We start from the raw sequence: 9,245 nt of genomic DNA on the forward strand, positions 1-9,245 counted from the left end.
CCACTTTCAAGCTTGAGGGTCTGATGAAGGGGCTCTCTTGGGTCATTGCAATTGCCTATGCCTTCCTAGTTGGATGCAAGGTAGCATCGACCACATTCATCAAGAACTTCATTATGCCTTTTGGCACGAAATTCCTAGGCTTGGGTCTCATATGCAACTTGCGTAGATGGTGTTTGTGAAGATGATGCCATTATGCCTAGAAATGTAACATCAAAATCGAAAGTAAATGAGCTAAATAGATGAGGCTTGACTAGCAAGGGAAGAAGAAATCACTCTTTGAGCAAGAATGCATGAACTACATTGCATAGTTCATAAGAATGGAGAAAAGTCTTCCCACTTGGACATAGCATCATCGACCAAAAAGAGAAAGTTGGCATGAATACAAACATAATTTTGCATGAAGATGAAAAAGAAATTCCATTCAATCGAATATTGCATAATTGACATAACTTAAAATCGGCCATGAAAAGAAGATTGATGTTTGCATATTTTTCCATGAAGATGGAATGTACAATTACAAAATTCTCAAGACAAATAATTTTGCTGACATTGGAGTATTCCAATTTATTGCTACAAAATTTGCAAGAAAGTACAAGTTTCAAGAAGTAATGAGCCATCTTTTGACCCTCATTGTTGACATCTATCTTGAAGAATTGTAAACTCTGGAGCTCCCTGCTTGAACCTAATGATCTTGGCTAAAGAAATGCTCTCTAATCAAGTAGGCCCCCGATTGGTCGGTCAGAAATGCAGGTCAGACACAAGGGGGGTTGGTGGGCCCTGATGCTGCCAGATGGCCTAGAAGGCTGGTTGGTAGCCTATCAGGCTGGCCCTATTACAGACTGGAACAACCAGTTCAGAGAGGGAGGACAGACTACCCTGAACCCTATAAATAGAGGTATCCGCTGAGAACCCATGAAGTCCCATAGCTGAGGCATGTGGCAATAGAGGAAGGGAGAGTTGTAGGAGCAGCACCGAGCCCTAGTTAGGTGCCCACATGAGCAGCAGTATGCTGCAGACGTGAGGTACACAAAGGGTGACTTTTGTACTCAGATTGTCCTATTTGGAGGACCATACATACTCGGTATTTGGCCTTTTACTTGGCTGTACTTATATATACTTGAAAGCACTGCATTATCTATACTGAGATACCGAGGGTTGGTGCACCTGGGGAGCCTGCTGTTGCAGGAGTTAGGCTGTTAGAAGCCCGCCTGGCTTTTTCTCACAGTTCAATAGGAGTCCACAGACACTGGACAAGGATTTTGAATGTCTAAGTCCAACCACGTGACAAGGTTCTTGAATGATATCACGTGACAAGGGTCTTGAATGTTCCAATAGGAGTCCAACCACTTGATCAGCAGGTCGGGCCCCATCAGCAAGTCAATATCCCACATCAACAGGTTGGATCAGCAGCCAGGCTGGTCGGGTCACACATCACAGTCGGCAGTCAACCAGTTCAGTCGGGTCAGTCCCAGACTGGGTCAGCCAGTAAGCAGCCCTATAAACACAGCCGTTCTCCTCTCATGCTCACATCTTCCAGTGTAGCGGGAGTCCCTCAGGAGCCTCCCTCAAAGAAGCAACAGCCCTTTCAGTGGTGGCTCAACCTCCAGCAGCATGCCTGAGTACAGTAGCAGGAGCATTAGAAGCAGTACCTTCAGCAACAGTTTTGTAGTCCACGCAGCAGCTCCAGATAGCCCTGCAGCAGCCACAAGAGCACACACAGCTCTCTCTGCAGGCAGCAGACACCATAACATCTACAGGATCCTACCTTTCATGGGGACAGATCAGCCATAGCCTTCATAGCTGGCTATGGGAAGCTTCCTACCTTAGCATAGCCCTTCAGACATGCACTCATCGATGAGGAAGATGAACGTTACTGGTGTGCTTGCCAAGCCCCAACAGAAGCAATGAAGATAGTAGGTACCATACATGATGTCCACAGTCATCTCTCTCTCTCTCTCTCTCTCTCTCCAATCACACTTTTGCACTCACTAGATAGTGAGAGAATATTCCAGGCCCCTTGCCCGTTACATTGGTATCAACGTTTCGCAATTGTCCCTCAGATTGTGAGGAGCAGCAGGGGAGCTAGACAGTGGAAGTAAGACACCCCGGTGTCTTCTACAACAGGTAACCTCTCCATGTCTTCCCTCCATCCTTCAGTCTCAGTGAAAGATACACAGGATCCAGATGACACAGCCAGTGCAAGGTGAAAACCCGCTCTGGCAAGACGACCACATGTCCCAGAGAACATTCTGACCCCAGCATGAAGGGCAGGGCGGATGGAACTCAAGCAGATCCTCCACAACCAATGCCTCCACCAGCAGTAACTCCAACGTCAGAGGCACTCATGCAGGCTCAAGAAAAAAAAGCCTCTTCGCTTGCATGCTACAACCTCACGAGCTGAGGGAAGAACATCTCCAAGCATATCAAGAAGCAAGAGAAGAGTCCCAAGAGGCCAGATAAGCACGTCTCCGAGAAGAACAGAACGCAAGAGAAACTGCCCAGTAGGGCAAAGAAGAGAAAGCAGACCAGGATTGAGCTTTGCCATATTCATTGCTCCAGGCTAAAGCAACAGAGCCTGATAGATCAAGTTGAATCAACTCCCCCTCGCGTCAGATAGTCTTTCCCAGGGAAGCTACTAGTTCTCTCATCTTGGCTCAACCAGTTTGAGAGCAATTTTCCCTTTCTGCAGACAAAGGAAGATGAACATATGTACAGAGGGGTGTTATTGGTGATTGCCAGGCCCCAATAGAAGCAATGAAGATAGTAGGGGCATACACGTGATGTCCATCCTCTCTCTCTCTCTCTCTTTGCAGTCAACAATCCATGCTTCCACACTCGGTGGATTAAGATGGGTATAGTTAGTAACAGTGTATTCCAACCCCCTTACCCATTACAAGCTGGCACAATATAGCCACAAATCTCCTCCAGCAAGTTCAAAGGCCTCACTCAACGAGTGTTCTCTTATGTGCTGGGTTATATAGATCTTTTTTTATCCAAGCAAACAATACCAAAATTCAATCAGTCACCTGATCTCTCTCTCTCTCTCTCTCTCTCTCTCTCTCTCTCTATATATATATATATATATATATATCAGTCATCTGATCTCTCTCTCTCTCTCTCTCTCTCTCTCTCTCTCTCTCTCCAACATAGAAGGCAGGGACACCGAGCTAGCTAGACTTCACTCCCAGTTGACACTGTTAAAGTGACATACCTGTTTCAGCTACATGCCTATTCAGTGCTGGCGCTTCTTAGGATGAACATCACATAACCCCCCCCCCCCCCCAAAAAGAAAAAAAACACTCGCGATCATGCACACATGCATCAACTACATTTCGGAGTCTTGCTCCAACTTAGAAGTTAAATCTTTATAAAACTTCGGTAAACCATATTACTAAAGGAAGAGAAGCTGGTCAATGCAACGGAGGTGAGAAGCCTATTCATTATACCTCTTGCTGAAAGTGCTGACAGTTCACAATAGTTTGGGAATTTGAAAGGGCTCTGCATTCAGGTATTGAAATGAGATTAGGACTCTTAAGTTGTAAAAGGCTCCTCCTAAATCTTAGTAAGACACTAAAATCGTACTCTTCACTGTTGAGCCCTCTTCTTCTGCTTTGTCTGTCTCTGAGGGAAATCTCTTTTACTGCCTCTAGACGTAAAGCCTTGAGAGTTGGGAGGTTACAGGGGTAATTTCCTGATATAGTCGGAAAACAAAAACTGCCAAACTCAAGTGGAAAATCTCCGTGAAGGATTGATAGGCGAATGCCAAAGAGATTATGTAAGCCTGCACATGCTATAGTTCATAAGTGTCATTCTTGAGAGCCTCCTTAGCTGCCGCTTCTTCCTCATTATCGTCTCCCCTAAAATACGGATTCTCTACACCAGGACTAAATTTGTAGCCTGTAAACACATAAAATGCAAGGCTTGCCAACTCCTCTGCGCAACTGCTAACCCACCTGTACTTGTATACCGTTACTGCAGTCAACGCCGTTACCACCACCCGAGTGAAGTAAATGTACACAAATAATACAATGTAGTAATGACGGAAAAGGGTGAGCTTCACCAAGGTCCGTGCTGCCTTGCCATCTGTCTGCGAAGCCTTCTTCAGATCCCTAATCGACCACATAATAGGAAAAAGGACCGCACAGCAGCAGACGATGTCTACAAGCGTAAAAAGTTGCATCCATGTTGCCCAATCTTTTGCAAACGGTCCTGTTTCGTCTATCACTACTTTTGCTATGTTGGCAAAAACCTGGAGAGGAATGACTACCATCAAAACCCTTTTGTCCTTATCTTGAAGAAAGGGTTTCAGAAAGGACCATCCGGTGCCTATCAAGACAATCACCATGAACAACATGATCCCTTTCAGAAAACTGAAAGCATAAAACGCTATGTCCCATCCGTGAGGAGTTCCTGTAGACTTGATGAACTGTTTATCCTCCGCTTCAGAGATCAGGTCCAGAGCTTTTACAAACACTAACACTCCCATCAGGATGTGAATGCTATGCAGTGATGTCTTGTTTCTCCAGCACAGATACGCCCAACAGCAGGTAAGCCCGACGTATACGATGAAAAATGTGAGGTAAATCAGTGGCAACTGCGTTTGCCCTGCTGGGAGATAATCCTTACGATCCCATCCCCCCTCGAAATTGAACATTTCCGTCTTCACGTCCATCGTGACAGCGACCTGACGAACGCAATTGGCGAAGTATAAGCCATACTCATTGGCATCGGAAACAGGATAAGAGTGGGAATACGTGCCATCTTTGTCCAAGTCTTTGAAGGTGAAGAGAGGCTTAACAAGACGATTGCGCAGCAAACAAAGGCGGGACTTCTCGTAATCCGCAACGGCCTGAGAGAGGGCATCGTCGGTGGCGAGGAAGAAGCCGAGGAGGGAGAGGTCAGCGCCATCGGGGCGGGAGGGAGGGGAGAGGGAAACATGGGAGACAGAGATGGAGGCATGGCCTTGGAGGGTGAAGCCGAAATTCTCGAAGAGGATGAGGTGACGAGGGTCGGATTGGAAGGAAGGGTGCTTGATCTCGCAGAAGCACGAGGGCAGAAGGAGAAACAGAAACAGGGGGAGGAGGAGGAGGAGGAGGAAGGGGAGCAATTCCGCCATAGCCAGAGCTCAGAGCTCGATCCAAGTTCTTTTCGTTGTTTATAATAGTACGAACAACACCAAGTTCTTTTGTAAAAGCCAAGGCGGCATTTTGGGCAAGCCAAGTTCTTTTGTGCATCACATTTACCAAGGGGTGACAAGGGAGTTTATGCTCATCGACGGTGGAGGGGAGCACCGGCGGGGATCTAACGGTCCGCTTCACATGCGTGGATCTGTGTTTTTTATTGAAAAAACTCGGGCTCCGGATATGGACAGCGTTTTTAATAGAAAAAACTCGGGCTTCAGATATGGCGAGGTCGCACGAGGATGGGAGCCCGATGTGACATGAGCGTCTCTTGCATGCACATGCTCATGCCTTGAATTTTGGGCGCGGAAAATCGGGTGCCGCTATGCTCCTCTTCTCTTTCCGAATCCATCGTTGAGCAACCTTCAGAGGAGCATTGAGCAACCTTTAGCGTTGCTCTTCTACAAGCAGACTAACGAGGAAGGCATGTCGAGGTTGTGAATGCCTTCAATGCAGGTTTGCTCTCTACAGGCATGTGATGTTAACTGGCAAGCAAGGCCAGGCTTCTGCTATCGTGGGTGTTGCTCTTCTACAACCAGTCTTCAACGTTGCTCTTCTGCAACAAGCAGACTGACGAGGAATGCATGGCTTTAGGCCTAATTACTAGACCCTATCAATGCCAATACATGGCTCCCACAGTACATCCCCCTCTTGACACCAAGGACTAACTAGGAACATGGACTCACACACCAAACATATAAGAGAAAATACATCATTTTAGGAGGACTATCCAAGGCAGAGGACCTTTATTAACTCTTCAAACATTCTTTTTAGAGGCTCAAGGCAGAGAACCTTTAACTCAAACATATAAAAAATATAAAAGATTTCATTCATTTTATGCATAGCAAGGGCAGGGAACCCATGAGCTCGAAGTAGCTACCGCACAAGAGTGTGCACATCCTGATGCAAAGAGGTATGTCGATCAAGAACCATGCGAGAATGCCCTCGACGAATGATGTGTCGATGAAGGCCATAGGAGTAGTTACCAAGGGAGATCATGTCATGACTCTCAATGTGCCGATCAGAAAGTCGTCGAATGCGCAAAAGAGGCTTAAAAAAAGAGTGAAAGTGCTCAAAGGAGCTGCCCAGCTGAAGATGCAAATCGTGGGCAGCTCAGCTCAATGGCTCATGCGCATTTGGAGAGGCAATGAGTAGCAAAGATGGCGCACCAATCAAAGCAGTCACCCAAGTGTACCGAGATCAGAGAAATTATATTTGACTGTTCAGGACAGTCAAACACTACAATATCGCAATGTCGGAGATGACGAGGTGTGAAAAGAGTATTCCCCACTGTCGGAAGCCTCAAGTCAATGTACCGGAGTGTCGGACAGTCAAAATGACTTGTGGGTAAGCTCGGGAAGGTCAAATCACTGGTGGAGGTCATGGGAGTCCAAGTCTAGGAACAAATGCCAAAAAGTAGCCTAAAACTGCTCGGAATCGCCTTTTGACAAGTTGTATACACTCTTGGCACTGTCGCGCATTCGCCTGCAGAGGTTCGTATGGACGTCCGTACAGCTATATGGACAAAAAATTTAAAAAAAAATCCCTTGAAATGGTGCGGGACAGGGTCATTTATGCTTGGGCAATGTCAAAATCGGACCTCAAAAGGTCAAAAAACAGTCGCCGCCGCTAGACTGCTCCAAAACAAGTTTTTGGTGACCAACTGATGAGGAATGTCCGCCAATGCTGAGGGAGAACCACGAACTGATGTGGGAGTGAGCTGAACTCACAAACGAGGACCAAGAGCAATCACTAGGACACCGAAGTACTTGATGGCGAGGAACCATGGTGAGGCTAAGGGAAGGGAGGCTCTACCTTAGAGGAGAGGGGAGCTTCCATTTGCGGGCTTCTATCATCCTCTAGATAGAGCAAGAGGAAGGTGGAGGTAGGAAGGGAGGCTCTGATACCACATGAAGGAACATGGTGGAAAGAGGGAGAGAGAGGAAGTGATACTCAAAAGGAGACATAATGAAATGGAAATGAAATGACTAGAGCAATGAACAAAAATGAGGGTACTCACATGTAGACCAAAGAGCTTGTAGCTTGATACTTGATTGATTTGACACTAGACAAGTATAGCTCTTATATAGAGCGCACACACACACATATGAACACCTATGCATATGGGATGACTCCCAATGTGACACGTGGCATCCATAGGACACACTAGACTAGAACTCACACTAGAACATACCAAATTGACTTAACTTGGCTTCATATTCTAACAATGTCCTCCTCATGGATTGCAAAAGTCAAATTTGAGTAGGATAGCCAACTAGGCCTTTCGAAACGGAAATACCATTTCATTTGAAAATGGCATTTGATGCTTTCCCTAGGAGATACACCTACTTGCTATTATCTTTGATGTTTTAAGGTCAATGATATCTTACTTGTGTCCTATGTATTGAGCAAGGGACACATTCTAGTAGATTATAGCCTCCAAAAGCATCATCCCTTGGGATGGGTTCTTACCGTAGAGTTTCTCTCATCGTAGGGAGAGGAAGGGTAGCAAACTGGATTGGGGCAGTTGTGCTGAGGGAAAATGATATTCAAAGATGCATATATATATATATATATATATAGAGAGAGAGAGAGAGAGAGAGAGAGAGAGAGAGAGGTTTTAGAAGAGGTAAGTTCTGAGAAAGAGGACGATGGCTAAGGGGCCTTGTCCAGTGAAAGTGGCAACTTGTATGGTGTTGATGGCACAATTGACATGACCTTGGTAAGGAGAAGCCAAAACTGGCTAAAGCTTCATGTTCATGATCCTGAGATTTGTAAGCAACCATAGCAATTTAACCATACCACACAACTCGCTGCCAAATCAATGGAGGTGAATGGTGACATCAACGATGAGTGAGGCTTCTTAATAGCTACCTTAGCCTCCCCACAATAATGCTTCATTGCACATTGGGGTTAGTAACATGCCATCTATGCATGATATGCTTGCATTGTTAGATATGCTCAATGCCCCACCCTCCTGGTAACCACCAGTGGTCCAAGGTGCTCAAGTTGTAAGGCCCTCATATGAGGAGAAGCCATGTGTGGGCCCGGGACACTAGATGGATCCTGACTTGCATGTTAGATGAGGTCTATCAATGAGACCGTTGATGGTAGAAAGGTGATTGTGTGGGAGCACCTTATTCTTGTTGGGGCCTGGGGGGGCTAGTGGCCCTCCCTGGTAGGGGTTCGGGGGTGAGAGCTCTCGAGGTGACGGTATAGAGAATATTCCCAAGGGAGCCAGCGGCCCCCCTGGTGGGGGTTCGGGGGCGAGAGCCCCCGAGGTGACGGTATAGGGAATATTCCATGGATGACTAGTCGGTTCCACCAACTAGGTTGACTGGTCAGCTCCACCGACTAGGTCGACTCCACCGATGGTATAGAAAATATTCCTTGAATATTCCATGGATGACTAGTCGGTTCCACTGACTAGGTTGACTGGTCAGCTCCACTGACTAGGTCGACTGGTCGACTCCACCGACTACGTTGATATGACTACCGCCCTCATAGCTATAAAGAGGCGACCTCCCCAGTCCATTGTACTAGATCAGTTCAGATCAGATCTTCCAGCTAATAGCTCTTCACTTAGTATCTGTCTAGATCGCCATATAAGCTCCACTCTGGGAGCACACGGGTGGACGGAGCCATCATCTATACTACATTAATATTGAAGGAAAAGTTTGTTCCTCTCCAGTTTGCTGTGTACTCTCTATTCTTTATTCAGTTTCTATTCCGCTGTGCCGTGTAATTTAATATGGTATCAGAACCTAGGCGGCTCTAAGGATCGAAGAATAGAAGAGAGGCAAGGGCTTCAACAGCATACGAAGTGATGGCAACAGGAAGCGGCTCAACAGGAAGCAGCTCGAGTTCAGGAGCTGCTATTGCACCAACAATCCAGGTGTTGAGGATTCGCCCACCAGTACGAACTACACTCTCTGGAAGTTTAAAATTACTGCTATTTTGGATTCATATGAGCTTTTGGAGATAGTATTGGGGACTGAACCAGAACCACAAGGAGCCCCTGACCTAGCAAATCCAAGGAGTATGATATCTCCTAATGCCGACCTT

At 46.4% G+C, this 9,245-nt stretch overlaps 1 pseudogene; it reads right to left on the reverse strand.

The window, feature by feature from the left end:
* Positions 1–3,412: 3,412 nt before the first annotated feature.
* Positions 3,413–5,286, reverse strand: LOC147893595 (protein CANDIDATE G PROTEIN-COUPLED RECEPTOR 7 pseudogene; annotated as a pseudogene).
* Between the last annotated feature and the right edge of the window lie 3,959 nt (positions 5,287–9,245).

This window comes from Dipteris shenzhenensis, chromosome 15 (genome assembly GCF_047967505.1).
Source record: "Dipteris shenzhenensis isolate YYH24624 ecotype China chromosome 15, Dip_SZ_1.0, whole genome shotgun sequence".
Lineage (NCBI taxonomy): Eukaryota > Viridiplantae > Streptophyta > Polypodiopsida > Gleicheniales > Dipteridaceae > Dipteris > Dipteris shenzhenensis.